The 16,065-nt window shown below is 37.3% G+C and overlaps 1 long non-coding RNA gene across 1 annotated transcript in view; it reads right to left on the reverse strand.

The window, feature by feature from the left end:
* Positions 1 to 248: 248 nt before the first annotated feature.
* Positions 249 to 16,065, reverse strand: part of LOC118598137 — a 32,667-nt gene continuing 16,850 nt past the window's right edge. Inside the window, exon 3 of the long non-coding RNA XR_004947240.1 lies at positions 249 to 336. This is a non-coding gene — a long non-coding RNA (uncharacterized LOC118598137). The remainder of the gene's footprint in view (positions 337 to 16,065) is intronic.

Consider the following 16,065-nt stretch of genomic DNA (forward strand, 5'->3'; position numbering starts at 1 on the left):
TTGTTTCCTGCCCTGTAGCACTTTTTTTTTAAAGCTTTTGTATTTTCCAAATTAATAAGTGTATTGTGTGACTTTTCATATTGTCTTCCAAGCGCAAAACATTTTTTGTCATCACCATTCTGTAAGGCATAAATATACACTAAATGAAAGATTTGCCTTACCATATAGAATTTGTTTAACAAAGTCGACAACAGGTTTTTTCACATCTTCATAACCCCTCAGATGTGACAGAGTCTCTGCACAGCAACAACAGTAATGTGACCAGGATGAACCAGTGTTGGTAAAATGCACGAGGCATACCTGTTCCGATAGCTTCCTGATTGCTTCGTGAGTTTCCTGGAAGGAAGGAAAGAATAAAGATTTAGTATGACCTGATCCATAAAGCTACATGCACGACTGTGGTGGCCGCTTTGAATGAAAAGTCTTTGTAAAAGCACATAATCCTGCGTTTCATGTTGGTTTGTGTTCAAAATCTCATCGTACAATACGTTCATTGATCAAACACTGGAAGTTAAAACTTCAACTGTTTAAAATGAGACACAGCTGAATTTTGACCAGGACTAAAGAGTTAGTGACGTATGTACCGGGCCCGGGCCTAGAACACTGTGTCAAAGTTCCCGCCCTAACCCCCCCAACTTCGCCGGATGTGATGTCACAAATTTCGAGAAATGAAAATTGAATAAATACAAATATTTCAAGGCGTCTATTTGTGACTCCACTTTGTTTTGATGGGGAAAATGTAAATGGTTTATTCAAAAATTATATTTAAACACTTTTGTTCGAAATTGTTTGACTGCAAGCATTGTGGTCTATGTTCGCTAATCTAGTGAGCATCGATGAACGCTAGTCTTTCGCGAAGACTTCTGGGAAATTTCAAGTGCACTCGATTCGGACTAAACTAGAAAATATTAAACACGTTATAAAGGAAGCCAGTCTGTTCACGAAGTCCCGTGTATCCACATGCCCGGTGTTAAGTGGCAATAGAATCGATGGGTTTTACAACAAAAGTTTCTGTCACACCCAACTCAAACCTATGCTATCTGATACTGAGCGCCTAAGCACAATCCTTTTTTTCCAGTATCTTCTTGTTCTTGACAGAATCTCATATGTAGAATATATATATAAGATATATTTTCTCCTTCTTCCATCCATAACTACTTTTTAGAAGCAAAAAAAGGCGTCTTCGTCTACATTTTTGGACAGGAAGACTGGTCGCGAAATGCGTCAACTTCCGCTCGAGGGTTCCACGGCAAAAAAGCCCCGTATAAAACACCGCCATCTTGTTGCAGCCTGGTAGAGCATTGTGACCATTGACTGTTACTGGCCTTGATTTGTATAGATATTCAACTTCATATTGAGATCTGATGGATCTAATGTGTTTCTTTAAAGTTCTCCTCTAATTTTTGTGAGCAGTATATTATAGAGCATATATCAGTATATAAAGCATTATATTGCAGTATAAATCACAAGATATGAATTGGTTTATTTCAATATAAGAAAACGGCAGTAATTGGCGTATTTCAATATATTGCTTCCATATATGGAACACACTGTATATACAATATATTGAGAAATATATGTTTGTTTCGTAAGCATGCTAACCTGCAGCAGAGGAGCTCTCTAGCGTGCTACAGCAGAGCTCGCTAGCTCACAGTAGGGGAGCTCAGTAGCATGCTACAGTGGAGCTCACTACCTCAAAACAGAGGAGTTCACTAGGATGTTACAGAGGAGCTTGGTAACTCGCCACAGCGGAGCTTGCTAGCATGCTACAGGAGAACTTGCTAGCTCAATACAGGGGAACTCGCAACAGCAGACCTCACTTTCTCACTTTAGAGGAGCTTGCTAGCATTCCACACTGGCACTCACTACAGAGGAACTCTCTGGCTCACTACAGCAGAGCTCGATAGCATGCTACAGTGGAGCTTGCTAGCATGTTACAGTGGAGCTCACTAGCATCCTACAGTGGAGCTTGCTAGCATGCTACAGTGGAGCTCACTAGCATCCTACAGTGGAGCTTGCTAGCATGCTACAGTGGCGCTCACTAGCTTGCTACACCGAGGAGTTTGGCAGAGTAACATAAATCTTCATCGTGATTACATTCTTGTTTTCATCCTAATGCTAGAGTTATTTTTCTATGAAAGTTTGAGCAGTGAGAGTAAAAAAATGAGAGAAAAGTGTGAAAAATTCACGAGTGTCTGAGAAAAGTGTAAAAAATATGTAGTGTCCCCCAATGGGAAACATGTCCCGGTGGCCAATGAGCTCAAAGCCCCGCCCCCATGTGCAATTAGGATCAGCTCAGCAGCAAAAACTCGCAGATCTGAATTGAAACTGAAAACGGAGAACTGAAAGTAAACAGGGAAAACCCAAAATAGCTAAGTTGAAAGTACAAATAAACATTTATTTTTTTAATTGGAAAAAGTATTTTTTGTTGTTGTACAAGTTTCAAATTTACGTATCTTTTGTCAAATTTTCAATATTTCATTCAAGTTTTCAATATTTTTTTCAAATGTTCACTTTTATTTGATCACATTTTTAATAATTCCTTTAAGTTTTCAATAGCCTATGTACTTTCAAGTTTAAAACAGCTTTTACTATTCCTGTTTTTCACATTTTCAATGTGGTTTTTCATTCACGTTAAGCTGATCCTGATTTGACCCCATACATCTCATTCTATAACGATTGTTGCAGGGGTTTAGTCTATCTGAGCCCTGTGTCTGTGCGGAAGCAGTTACTAACAACTCTTTTTGTCTACAAACAGATGTTCAGTGTCTTGGATGTTCTTTTACTTACTGCTGGGATAACTAACATTTACCGTGTAACAGATATTTCAGGGAGTTAATGTTTGTTCCTCTGCTTCCTGTTTTCTCGGTGAAACAAACCTGTTGGCATTGAACAGATGTGCCGATGTTTTTACGTGTTTGTCTCTTCACTGTCCTCAGCAGATGGTTGTTCTTGGTTATTAAGTCCGGTTATTAGGTCCGGCTGCTTTTTCCCCTCTCCACTATTACCCATTGCTTGCGTTTGGTGTAATTTTTGATCAAGTAGGCTGTTAGAATGCAGTTAAGAGAGTTTGATCTTGAAATTATTTAGGTCAGGAGTGTCAAACTCAATCACACAGGGGGCCAAAATCCAAAACACACCTTAGGTCGCGGGCCGAACAGGATATACATTTATTGAACACTCTAAAACTAAACTTTTAAACTTTAAAAACTTAACTTTTTTAACATTACTATAAATAAAATGTATGAATATTATTCCAGAATAAATCAACGTAAGCTTAAACCCTTTAACACCAGAGCTCCAGTGCTTATGTTTAACACGATCAACGTAATTCCAGCAGATTCTGAAGGAGAAAAGCTGCACACTGATGGTGTTAGCAGTTGAAAAGTTACAGTACGTTTAAGATTTTGTGTTGAAGCATAGAAGTTTGGGGGATTTTGGGTTAGTAGGTACTCCCTGTTTGGAACGCAAGGAGGGAGGAGTCACTCAGTCCAGATCTCTCATACAGTCAATGGGTTAAATGCACTCTGACACATTTAACATAAGAGTAGGTTCTTCACAATTTGGATGGGGGGGGGGGGACCTTCTTTGGATAGCAAAATGTAAAACCTGGGAACTGCATTGTTTTGATCCCACCATGTCTATAATCAAAGAAAAATAGGTAACTAAGTAGGAGTGGGTTTATATAAGTTTGCTTCTTCCCACTCCTTTTCAAGCAATCAAACTCTGTTTTACTTAAGTTGATAATTACGATATTTAATCAATCCAATATGACATAAGTGTGCCTTTGTTTTTGTTTGATTTTTTTCTATTTTCTTCAATGCATTTCATAATTTTGTAATGAATATTTGTGTTTTGTCCTGTATTTTTCACAATCTGTTTGAAATAAACCAATCAATCAATATATCATATGAATGTATTAATGTGGCAAATAGAGTTTGTATTTTTTTTAGAACATTATTTAAAAAAATTACAAAAAACAACCCAGAAGTTAACAGTAACCAGTCTTCAAAGTTCAACATTTAGCTGAAGATGTACCATACCCACAATGCAATTGTTGGAAAAAAGTGTAATACAAAAAACTCCCAAAAAACTAGCATTGAATTTTGCTTTATCGCTTTATCAAAATGGGTCTAGTTATAGACAAACACACAGAAAATGAGCTTCCTCTGGTGGCACCTGAAACATGCAGCTACTTGTTGCTCTGGCATGTCCATACAAGTCATTCCAGCATGCAGCTGAGCTGCAGCTACATGTAGAAACATCTCAGATTTGTCACTTTCTCAACGACAATTTCATAATTAATGTTTTGGGGTTTAAGTGTTTAAATTGTGGCATGCTGTAATTTTTGGATGAATAGTCCTTCAGCCATCAGGAAAATATTAAGTTCCTCTCCTATTTGATGCAATTGTACACCAGCAATTTGACTCTGTAATAACAGAGCAGCTTTTAATAATGAAATCCTGACCCCGATAATGATAGCTTGATCCTTTTTCTGGTTGTAATTAGATCTTTCAGATGTGATTCCTCATCAAAATACAAATCTGACAAGTGAGGACACACTGTGCCAGCGCCATCTGAATGAACAAGAAGCAGCAGGGGATCAAACTGAGGCCAAAAGAACTAATGAGCTTGTTAAATGAGCTCAACCATTATTAAGGATTTTGTGTGTGTGGCGTGTTTATTGTTTACTCATTGATTTTGGAGCAGGGCTGAGCTTTTTTGACCTTTATGCCACATGTTCATTACAATTAAATATTCTGCAAATATAAAAAATAGTCGTCTTTGTAGATGATGAACTAGAAGTAGAGTTTGGAGACAAAATCTACCAGCATAAACTTTTTGTTTATGTGATTACATTTTTTTAATTAAGTTAAATATGCAAACTTGAGTGAGGGAATAAAAAAAAATAAAAAATCTAATTTGACATTTTATTTCTAGTTTTCAAACCAGGGAGACAAAAGTATAAAAAAAATAAATATATGACATTCATACAGTTTGCAGCAACAGAACCAAAGTTTCAAACACTGACTGAAGGAAGTAAATAAGTAAAAAAAATGTTCTAAATAAAATAGGAACACTTAGAAATACAAATTAACACCAATGACAAAAACTACTACATCAAACACCCAAACGATACATTTATGACCTTAATTTATTTAACTAATTTACAACAATAACTGCAGCGAGGATATTTTGCATGTTATAGTGTTCTCACACAATAAATATTGTTTTACAGTCTGGACACTTAAACATAATCTTTGTACAAAAGCACTTCGAAAATATTTGCCGGAGAACTAATTTCATATCACCTCTGTTTTATCTTGGAAACCTGCATTTTTCAAAATCTTGGATATTGTAAATATGTGAAGGGAATATATTAATTTGAAATTTATAGCTCTGTAGCCAGAGGTGACTGTGTGATGCCTTACAGACGTACCAATTTTAAAAAAATCGGTCATTGTTAGATGCAGATCCCAAACTGTCATTATTGTTGATAATTTATCCATTTACATGAAAGTTTTTGATAAAGTTTGTGAAGACTACCCTATTTAATTTTAATACTCTTACTAACTTTTTGTATTATTTGTCATTTTTACTGTCAATATTGTTTTATTTTTGTTTCAAATTGTCCACTTGCCCTTGGAGTACACTTTTAAATCAGCTTTGCAGTGAACATTGGTACATAATGGTACATTTAATTTGTTATAACACACAAAAAAGGGGGCCACTAAGCTTTTTCACATAACTTTTTTATTCTCTAATGGTTTGTAGGCTTACAGAAAAAGTGTTTTCTATTGCTAGTTCTGTCTGCGATTGATGCTAACAGTGATTTATGTTAGCAGTTCTGTCTATGATTGATGCTAACAGTGTTTTATGTTAGCAGTTCTGTCTGCGATTGTTGCTAACAGTGTTTAATGTTAGCAGTTCTGTCTGCGATTGATGCTAACAATGTTTAATGTTAGCAGTTCTGTCTACGATTGTTGCTAACAGTGTTTAATGTTAGCAGTTCTGTCTACGATTGTTGCTAACAGTGTTTTATGTTAGCAGTTCTGTCTGCGATTGATGCTAACAGTGTTTTATGTTAGCAGTTCTGTCTGCGATTGTTGCTAACAGTGTTTAATGTTAGTAGTTCTTTCTGCGATTGTTGTTAACAGTCTATTATGTTAACAGTTGTGTCTGTGATTGTTGTTAACAGTGTTTTCTATTAGTAGTTCTGTCTGTGATTGTTTCTGTGTTTTATGTTAATATCTTTAATATATTTAATATCTCTTTTGCCTGTCATGTGCCAGAAAAATTAAGTTGTCGTCTTTCTAGATCACTCTTTAAACAGCGACCAGTTTGGCATAATATTTTACTAGGACGAAAATCACCTATGAAGGCATCATAAACAATGCAGATCCTGCTGTGACTCCCTTTAGTTTTTAGCTATTCTCAATGGTATAACACAATTGATGAAATGTACTATAAATGTGGAACTTTTTGGTGTTTGAAAAAGGTTTTGTTGTACAAGTGAAGATCAGCAGAAAGTTCAAAAGTTTCCTCTCCCTTGCACCACCTCATCCTCTTTTTTCATTCTTTAACAGCTTCTTCTCACAGCATCCAGTATTATGGACGATCATTTTTGGTTTTTTGCTCGTACACCGGTTCTTTATTACATTGACTGATTTTAGGTTAATAGAAACTCTTGAATGGACTCGGGGTCTGATTAAAGACCAACATAACAGGCAGGAACTTTTTTTTATTTATTTATTTTTTAATAATCATGAATTCTTCTTGCACTCCCTTTGAAATCATTGGACCCCCTCTGAAGGCTTTCACACATCCATCTACTCTCACAGATCAATCTCGGTACAATCTCTCCAGCCTTCAGCAGGAGTGCTGGGGGCTTTTAGGGTGAAATTATGTGGTAGTGCATCTGCTGCTGCTGCTGGTTTAGAGGAAGTAATATGTCGCCTTCAGGGCTTTCTCATCACACCAAAATTGCTGTCCGTATTGATGCAACTATTAGCACCACCCTCTAGAAAAGAATTGAGCCATTAAATCTTGTGGCCAGCACTGTACTAGATTGGCTATGATAATGGTGCCGCTGTGAGCCTATTAGAGCCCAGTGTGGTTCAACTGCCTCCACTGCAGGTGAGCTGAAGAGCAAACACTACATAAAAAGTCCATCTGAGAAAATCCTAAACTGACAGGGAGGATGTGGCTTTGCCTCTTTGCTTCTGGGACGGTGTGTATTCATTAAAAAAAATGGTGGGGGAAATGGTCTTGATTTAAAGTGGTAGTGTATCGATGCTTCAAGAAAATCTAATCTTCTCCTTTTATTGTTAATTTGTCAGCAACAAAATCTTTTAGATGGTTGAGACTTTCCCACAAAGTGGGACATTTTTTTTGCCATTCCCTTGACATTAAAGTCAACACCTCACTTTCCATTCTCTAATTGGGTGCAAACCTGAAAGTATGAAATGTCGTAGTTCCTTAATTCAGAAGCTTGAAAAAGTATGAAGCACTGAGGTTCTGCTCTCTATTCCCATTTACTTCACTTCTCCTCTATTCTTTATTATTTATTTTATGCAGCTATGCTTCTGTTTGGTGCAGTGCGATTCGGGTGTTGTACGTCTTTCCCACTGCCCTCCGAAGGAGTAGGAGAGATTTAAGATTCCTGTGGATCGTCTGTGCTCCTGTTCTTGATCGTGGACCTCGCCTCTGGCTTGTCTTGGCTGTGGACCTCGCCCCCACCTGCCCCCCAAGTCCTATGTGGCTGAACTTTATTCAAATACGTAGTTGTAGAGTTAGATGAGCTAATTCCTCTCTCCTTCATGTGGGCATCCCTGAGGTTTCTTCTGTCTTTCCTGAATCAGGTTTTTCAGGAGTTTTCCCTTACCAGGAAGGAGGGTCTAAGGGCAGGGATAACCAGTTTTAGCTTGTTTAGTTTAGTTTATCAATTAGCTAATGCTTATATTTTATGAACAATTTTCTGCTTCCACAATTACCGACATGAAGCCCAATGAGGCAATTGTTTTTGTGATATTGGCTATATAAATACAATTGAATTGAAACACCGGAGACAGCTGTCAAAAGAGAACACATCCCCACTAACTTTTAGAGATAAAAAGTTGGCAAAAAAGATGGATTTTACTCCAAAACAATCGTATTTATAGCTTGGTTTCAAAAACATAATTTTTTATTGCTTTTTTACACAGTTGTGGAGGTAGAAGAGAATTAAAAGATTAACTAAAAAGGTTTGGACATTTTCCTTTTTTTTTTTTTTTGGCCAAACAAATGTTTTTTCAATTTGTTTTATTTGGGTCTCAAATAATATTGGCCCCAATTTAGCTCCATATAAAGAGCTCAGGTCAGTTTTTGGCTGCACATTTTCTGAATTATATATATGAAAACATAAATGTATTTCAGGATTTTGTGTGCCTGTTGAAATTGTTATTGTCCTTCAAAGAAAATGAAACAACTTTTTACATAAACACATAATTGGAGTTCTGTTAATCTATTTCTGCTTGAAAGAAAGAAATTCTGAAGTATTACATCAGCACACTGAGCAGGAGTGGACAACAGGGCAAATGTATCTCTTTACATGTTTTGAGTTTGAGCTTGGAACCCCAGACTTTTTTTTTTTCTTGGATGATGGCGATTGTCCTTCCTCCCCTACCTTGCCCTCCTCCTCCTCCTCTTCTCTCTGCTTTCCCTGCTGCTCGGCTTAAACTAATCCCATTATCAGTGAGGCGGCCTGACGCTGATGTGGCCTGCTAACTGACCAGCTGCTCAGAGTCTGAGTCTGAACCACTCATATTATAAAAAAAAGGCTTTAGCTCCAAAGATTTCCAAAATAAAAGATCAAAATTTCACACCTCACTAAAGAAGTCAAGGCACAGTCTCGAGAAGGGGGTTATTTATTGTGGTGGAATTAAATCTTCTCAGATAAAGAAGAATTTTAGACTTCAGGTTAAAGAAAAACTTTTGTGTTAAATATACTTTTTTACCACTTTTATAGGATGATCAAACATGCTTTGCTGAATGATTTTGACTTAAATGGAGCTGGATTCATTTTAATAGTTTCTTCTTCCAACTTGGAGGTCCTGCAGTCTGCCAGCCCATTAGAGTCACTGGCCAACCAGCCTGGACAGCATGTGGGGTCAGACCCCCACACGACTGAAAAGCTGTGTCGTAGTTCAAAAAGGCAACACAAAATTCTGAAAGTGTTACTAAATTCAGTTTCACCAAATCACGTGGACAAACACACTGAGACCAAAAGGCGAAGAACCAGTGCCAAAACTGCCAAAGAACTGCAGAAAAGAGTAAGAAGTTACTGAAATTGCAAGAATAAAGCACCCATATCGGTTGATCAATCTGGAAGTCAACATTAGTGCCAAGGAAGCATGAAGGGTTTCCCCTCAGATTCAGCATCCTAATACTGAATACTAAGTAGAAGTAGAGAGTCCAGAGACAAGCAAGTTTCCAAAATAAATTCAGGGAAAAAAATGGGGATAGTCCTGGATTCTCCTTAAAGTCCCCTAAAAACATTTTTTTAATTAAAAAAAGTAGTGTTTTAATTATGACTATGTAGTTTTCAACCCAAATCCCACAACCTAAAAGTCTTAAAAAGCCATTTTTCATGTTGATCTGTTTCCAAAATCTCCTCTGAGGGGGCGGGGCTTTTTGAACCCCTCCTCTCTCATTATAAAGTCCCCCAATGACTTTTTTATAAAAAAAAACGTTCCCAGTGGTGTTTTAATTATGATTATGAAGTTTTTAACCAAAATCCCACAACCTAAAAGTCTTAAAAAGCTATTTTTCATGTTGATCTGAAACCTCTGTTTCCAAAATCTCCTCTGAGGGGGCGGGGCTACTAAAGGCCCCGCCCCTGATCTCCCCTGTCTGATTTTGATCACTCTGTGTCTTGCTAGCCTAAATCTTCACCACTGCTACATAAAAACATCCATCAATATCAGTAATGTCCAGTCGTATGGTTCTGATCCGGATGTCAGCTGGACGAGGAAGTGAAGATCTTCATGGACAGAACTTCCTCCAAAATCCTGATTCTTTCTCCTTCCAGTTCACCAAAGACTCTTTTAGCTAATTCTCCAATGTTTATTGACGTTGTTGTGACCAATACATTCAATCCATTGAGTTTTGATGGAGTCAATTTAAAGTCTTAAAGGAGTCAGAACGGTAAAATAAGAGTAAAAACAAAAAGTCTTGATTTGATTTTCATGCTGGAGTGACGTCAGTAATCCTCTGGGCTCCACCCAAACCAGCATTGATTAATAATTTATGGATCATCCCATTATGCCACTTTACACAGTTCAAAGGACTCGCATTTGCATCCCAATTTGTTCAGTGTGGTATAAAGACACGCTCAGCCTTTTTGCATCAGTATTTCTCTTGTAAATGGAATTTGGGACGGTCTGTCTTCACATCAGCGGATAAAGAAGATTAAAGTGTGGGCATCCTGCTTTCCCTCCCTCCCTCAACACCATCCTCCCTCCCTCCATCCATCTCCAGCTCTGCCTCTCAGCTTTGATGTGCTTCTAAGGGAGAAAGACATGAAATGCAGGGTGGAAGCATCCAGAGGACTCGGATTTTCTTGGAGAGGATTTTAAACAAGCGGTTATAATGAGGAAAATAAAAAATATATATCTAAAAGAAAGCTAAATATTTTTTTAAAAATGTAATTATCTTTATGCAGATTAAACATATGAAATGTCTTATTTCTCAATAATTGTATTGTAAGTAAATATTTGTGTATAATGTTTTTTTTCCAAGACATTTTTCATATATATATATATTTTTTATGTTTATCATCCATCCATGGATGGATGATAAACATACATACTAGGGGTGTTCCAGAATATCGATATTGCGATAAATTGCAATATTTAGTCCTGCTATTGATTCTTGATGATTGCTTGGTGACGGTCGTGGTGCAGCGGTAGGCCGGTTGACTCCCGAGCTGAAGTTTGTGGGTTTGATTCCCGCCTTATGTGTTGAAGTGTCCTTAGGCAAGACACTGAACCCCAAATTGTCTCTGGTGAAAGGTTGACGCCAGTGTTTGGCAGCAGAGCCACCACTAGTGTGTGAATGGGAGGCGCTGTGAAGCGCTTTGGGCCTTTGAAGGAAGGTAGAAACCGCTAAAAAAGGATACGCCATTTTATTTTGAAGAGGCCGTAAAACATTATATTCATCATGTTTTAGGGAGACATTACTTTGGAGGTAGGAAGGGGGTGCACCTTGCACCAATGTGTCTGGCAGCTACTTGAATTATTAAATTTTTGTTTTGTTGTTTAGTGGCGCTGATGTTCATATTTACTATTGTTAACACTGAATTTTACAGTTAGTTCATATTCAAATGGTGTCAAAGTATTACTGATTTCAGCAATGTTGAACAAAAGTATGGGGCTACATTGGGGCCAATATTATTTGAAACCCCAATTAAACAAATTGAAAAAAATATTGGTGCTTGGGCAAAAAAATTAAAAATGTCCAAAACTTGTTGCTATTTTCAGCTTCAAATCTTCTGTTTTTTAGGTTTCAAAACTCAAAATTTTAATTTCAAAAACTTTTCTTACAGTTTAAAAAAAAAAATCACTTTCAAATCTCTTTTTTTTTTGTGCCCCGTTGTGGCGTGTTGGGGCGGGGCTAACATGAAGGGCCAATCAAAATCAGTCCCGGTGCATTCACTGACTCTGAGAACTGTAATAATTACAGTCAGAAAATGTCTGTTTAGTCGGTACTATCATGGTCTGAAGTTGTCCCAAGACGGGTGGACAAAGTAGAGTTTTATCACGTACAAACCGCGCGTCCAAAACACCGTTCTAACTCATTCAAAGCGTCATCTTACTGTTTTACATACAGGCATCGAAAACATCTTTATGCTTCTGAAATGTTCTGATTCGAAAGGAAAAAGTTTTGAAATTGAAATTTTTAGTTTTGAAACCTAAACAAAAACATTTGTAGGTGAAAACAATGTATCATATTTTAATTTAAGAACATCAAAATTTTAGGAGGATTCCAGTATATCATATAATTTAAAGTTATTTATTTATTTATTTTTATTTTGAATGAAAAATTTAATAAAATGTAATATTTGAAAGTAGTAAGAACAAAAATACTTCTTTTTTGTTCAAAATGCAGCAAAAATTAATAAATCAAGTAATGCTTGTGACAATATTTGTTGATATGTTGTTGTAGAAATCAAACAACAAGAGGGAGAATCTGGCAAAAATATCCCAAATGTCTCTACATGCACTGCAAACACATCCTTCACAGCCCGTCAAACTCGGCTCAGATTGATAAATTTCCAGACTTTGGCTCTGGAGCTGAATTCTCGACTGCTGAAGTTCTGAATGAAGACAATCGACAAAAGCTTTCGCTCTCGGCAGCCAAACTGTTGGTTGGATCCCTGCACATCCCCAATATATCCCTGCAGATATCTACAGTCTGTCTCATTTCCATTGGCCTTTCTCTGTTTAGTCTATCCATGAAAAGATCTATTATGATCCTGCGCTCTTTATACAAATGGACCACTAAGAGGACACGCCACTCCCCCCCCAGCCGCCCCTCCATCAGCGCCTCTTTAGTGAAACGTTAGCCCTGGATTCCAAGAAGCCCGTCCCGCCCGTTAATTATCTCGTCTTGGTGGAGGGATCCTAATTTTAACGAGTTTAGAAATGGTCTTTCTCCAGATTTGAGGCAGAAAAGAAGCGGAGGAAATGGAGGGAGGGGTGTGTGCACTCTTTGTTAACTCTACAGTGACTAGCTAATGTGATTGAAGTGGAACCACCTGGCAGGGGGAACTGTATAGTCAGCTGCCACTGAAGGCCGGCGAATTGGGAGGACCAGGTGCTGCAGCCTCTTAGCCGTTGCCATGTAATAGCTTGCTTCAGTGCACAGTACAGCTCGGGGCAAGGATTAAAAAAAAAGCTCTTGTTGCTAGCAAGACGCACAGGAGTCTGCTTTTTCTTCTCTGTGCAAGACACACAGACAGATGTACAGTCTCTCAATTTAATGAAAGCAAAAGGATTCAGGCCTGAGGAGAAGAAAAGAGAGCAGGAGTCCTGATTTTATTTAGTCGTGTGGCTCAAAGCGGCTATCCGAGGTGAACATCCGCAGCGTCCGGGGGTTTGAATGTGTCACTATCTGCTCTTGGATGACTTAGAGGCTTAAGGCTGATGGATGCAGCAGAATACCTTCCATAAGCAAATCTGTCCTCTGAGCCCCAGAGGCTTCATTCAACAGAGTTGGTGTGAGCAGTCTTTCAGAATAAAAGCATAAGCTGTTCATTTTGGTAAATTTGATGTCTTTGAGGTTAAAATTTCTGTGCACAGATTCCAAAATTCCTTTACTTGTTTTTCTTTTATTCCTCTAAAACTGCAGGGTTGTAGCATCAATTACTCTGTATGCAAAAAAAAAAAAAAAACTAAAACATTTCCCATCCAAAATCTATAATTTAGAGATTTAATATGAACATCTTTTCTGGGGGCCATTGTTCACAAAATTAAAGACAGGACTCTGTTAGGACTCATGCAGAGAAAAAAAATCAATCAGCAAACCTTCCAGATCGATCAAATGTGGAGCTTTAGAAGTGCAAAAAATAAAAAATAAATAAAGGTACTTGAGGACGAGAATTTTTTTTCAAGTTTTCCCGAAGTTTCCTTTATGAACACTATAAATCAGGGGTCTCAAACTGGCGGCCCGCGGGCCATTAGCGTCTCCCGCCTAAATATGAAAGTTCAATGTCTACTAAGCAACATCTTCTGCATGTCCACGCTTCTCTGATGATAGCTTTGTATTTGCTTCATCTTTAAAACTTTGCATTTTCTTTTGTCGTTGGATCTGGTTGTCAGAAAAGTCCTTAGCAACAGTTGCTAGCGTTGTTAGCTCCTGTCGTTTCACAGAAGATTTTGCTTAGTAGTACATAGACACACGCATGCACCCCCAGCCAGGATATGAACCGGGGCCTTCTTGCTGTGAGGCAAGAGCGCTAACCACTGTGCCACCATGCAGTCCATATTGCTAGCATATTGCTATTATAGTATTAGCTAAACTCTAAATTAGCCTAAAAACTGGAAAAATGTCTAAATTAGCCAAAACTGATAGCATATTGCTAAAATAGTAGCTAAACTAAAAATTAGCCTAAAAACTTTTAAAAAGTCTGATTTTGCCAAACCAGCTAACATATTGATAAATTTTAGCTAAACTCCAAATTAGCCAGAAGAACTTTGAAAAAGTCTGATTGTGACAAAAAAGGCTAGCATGATGCTAAAATATTAGCTTAACTCTAAATTAGCCTAAAAAACTGGAAAAATGTCTAAATTAGCTAAAACAACTAGCATAATGCTAAAATTTTAGCTAAACTCCAAATTAGCCTAAAAAAACTGGAAAGAAGGTTAATTTTGCCAAAACAGCTAGTATATTGCTAAAATTTTAGCTAAACTCCAAATCAGCCAAAAAACTAGAAAAAATTTAACATTTTCCAAAACAGCTAGCATATTGATAAAATTTTAGCTAAACTCCAAATTAGCCAAAAGAACTTTAAAAAAGTCTGATTGTGACAAAAAAAGGCTAGCATGATGCTAAAATATCAGCTAAACTCTAAATTAGCCTAAAAATCTGGAAAAAAAATGTCTAAATTAGCCAAAACAGCTAGCATAGTGCTCAAATATTAGCTAAACTCCAAATTAGCCAAAAAAATAGAAAAAAAATATCATTTTTCCAAAACAGCTAGCATGTTGCTAAATAAAAACCTAAACTCCTAATTACCCTAAAAACCCAGCAGTTACTGAACATTTTAAAGTTTGAATGTTTTTAAAAGTACACAAAGTTTTTGAAAGATTTGAGCAATTTCTCTTTCATTTGCTATGGGGCATATTTTACTCAATATTTCAAAAAGTATATGAATACTAAAAGCACAAGCAGTAAATTCTGAACGAGCTAAGCGTTTCAATACCAAGATCGCTTAAGTTCTAAGTGTGATTGAGTTTTTACGTGCAGAAAAACATACAGAATGGAACTGGAGAATCACTATAGTGTGAATGCTGTAAAACATTCACACAATAAACAACTTGTTTCTTATTTTGTGCAACAAATAATAGAGACTTTTGTGCAACATTGCTGAAATCAATAATACTATGTCTTTGACAAGCATTGACACCAATTAAATTGAATTATCTGTAAAATTCAGTGTTAACACTAAACATAAGTGCCACTACTTAGTGCACAATTGTTGTAAACAACTGAACAAAAATTAAATAATTCTAGTAGCTGTCAGTCTCGCAAAATGCGCCCCCATCTACCTCCAATAGAACGTCTCGCGATAGATCACAGTATTGATATTTTGATACACCCCTAGTTTTAACACAAGGTTTTTCAATGACATAAACATTCTAGATAGATGTTCTCTGACAGGAAATTGAAAACAAATCTGTGGATTCACCAAAAATAAATGTTTTTTTTTACTTTCATGTACCCATAAATGTAGTTTTAATGCCACACAAACATATAGAATACATTGTTGGCCCTTCCTCTGCTAATTATTTATCAAATTGTCTTGATTTTCTCAATTTTTGTGACACAAATAAATTAAAACTTGCTTATTTAAAGTAAATAAATCAAAGAATCAAATGAAGAATTATCATCTGACTCTTTTTAGTCCTTGGGGCAACAGAATGTAATATTTCTCAGAGTTTTTAGGAAGAAAACAAAGTGGTCCAACAGGCTGTTGTTGAAACCTAATCTCCTTGAGTGCATCTGAGGCCACAGATGTAGCTGATGCAGTGTGTAGGATCAGAGGGAAAAGGCTGAGTGCTGTGCGTTTGGGGACCTGCAGGCTGCCCCCTGCGTCGGCTGCCAGGTAACCATCCACAGGGTCTGACCGCCTGATCTCCCTGGGGGGGCCGGGACCGGGAGGAGCCGTCAGGCAGCAGGTGCTCGGCTGGGATTGGAGCTGCAGCAGGATTATTGTACATTCAGACAACAGAACGGAGGTGTAGGGATGCTGTGGTCACAGGAGTAACAGAGTAAATTAAGCTTTTTTTTTTTTTTTTTTTTTTT

The sequence above is a fragment of the Oryzias melastigma genome, linkage group LG24 (genome assembly GCF_002922805.2).
Source record: "Oryzias melastigma strain HK-1 linkage group LG24, ASM292280v2, whole genome shotgun sequence".
Classification (NCBI taxonomy): Eukaryota; Metazoa; Chordata; class Actinopteri; order Beloniformes; family Adrianichthyidae; genus Oryzias; species Oryzias melastigma.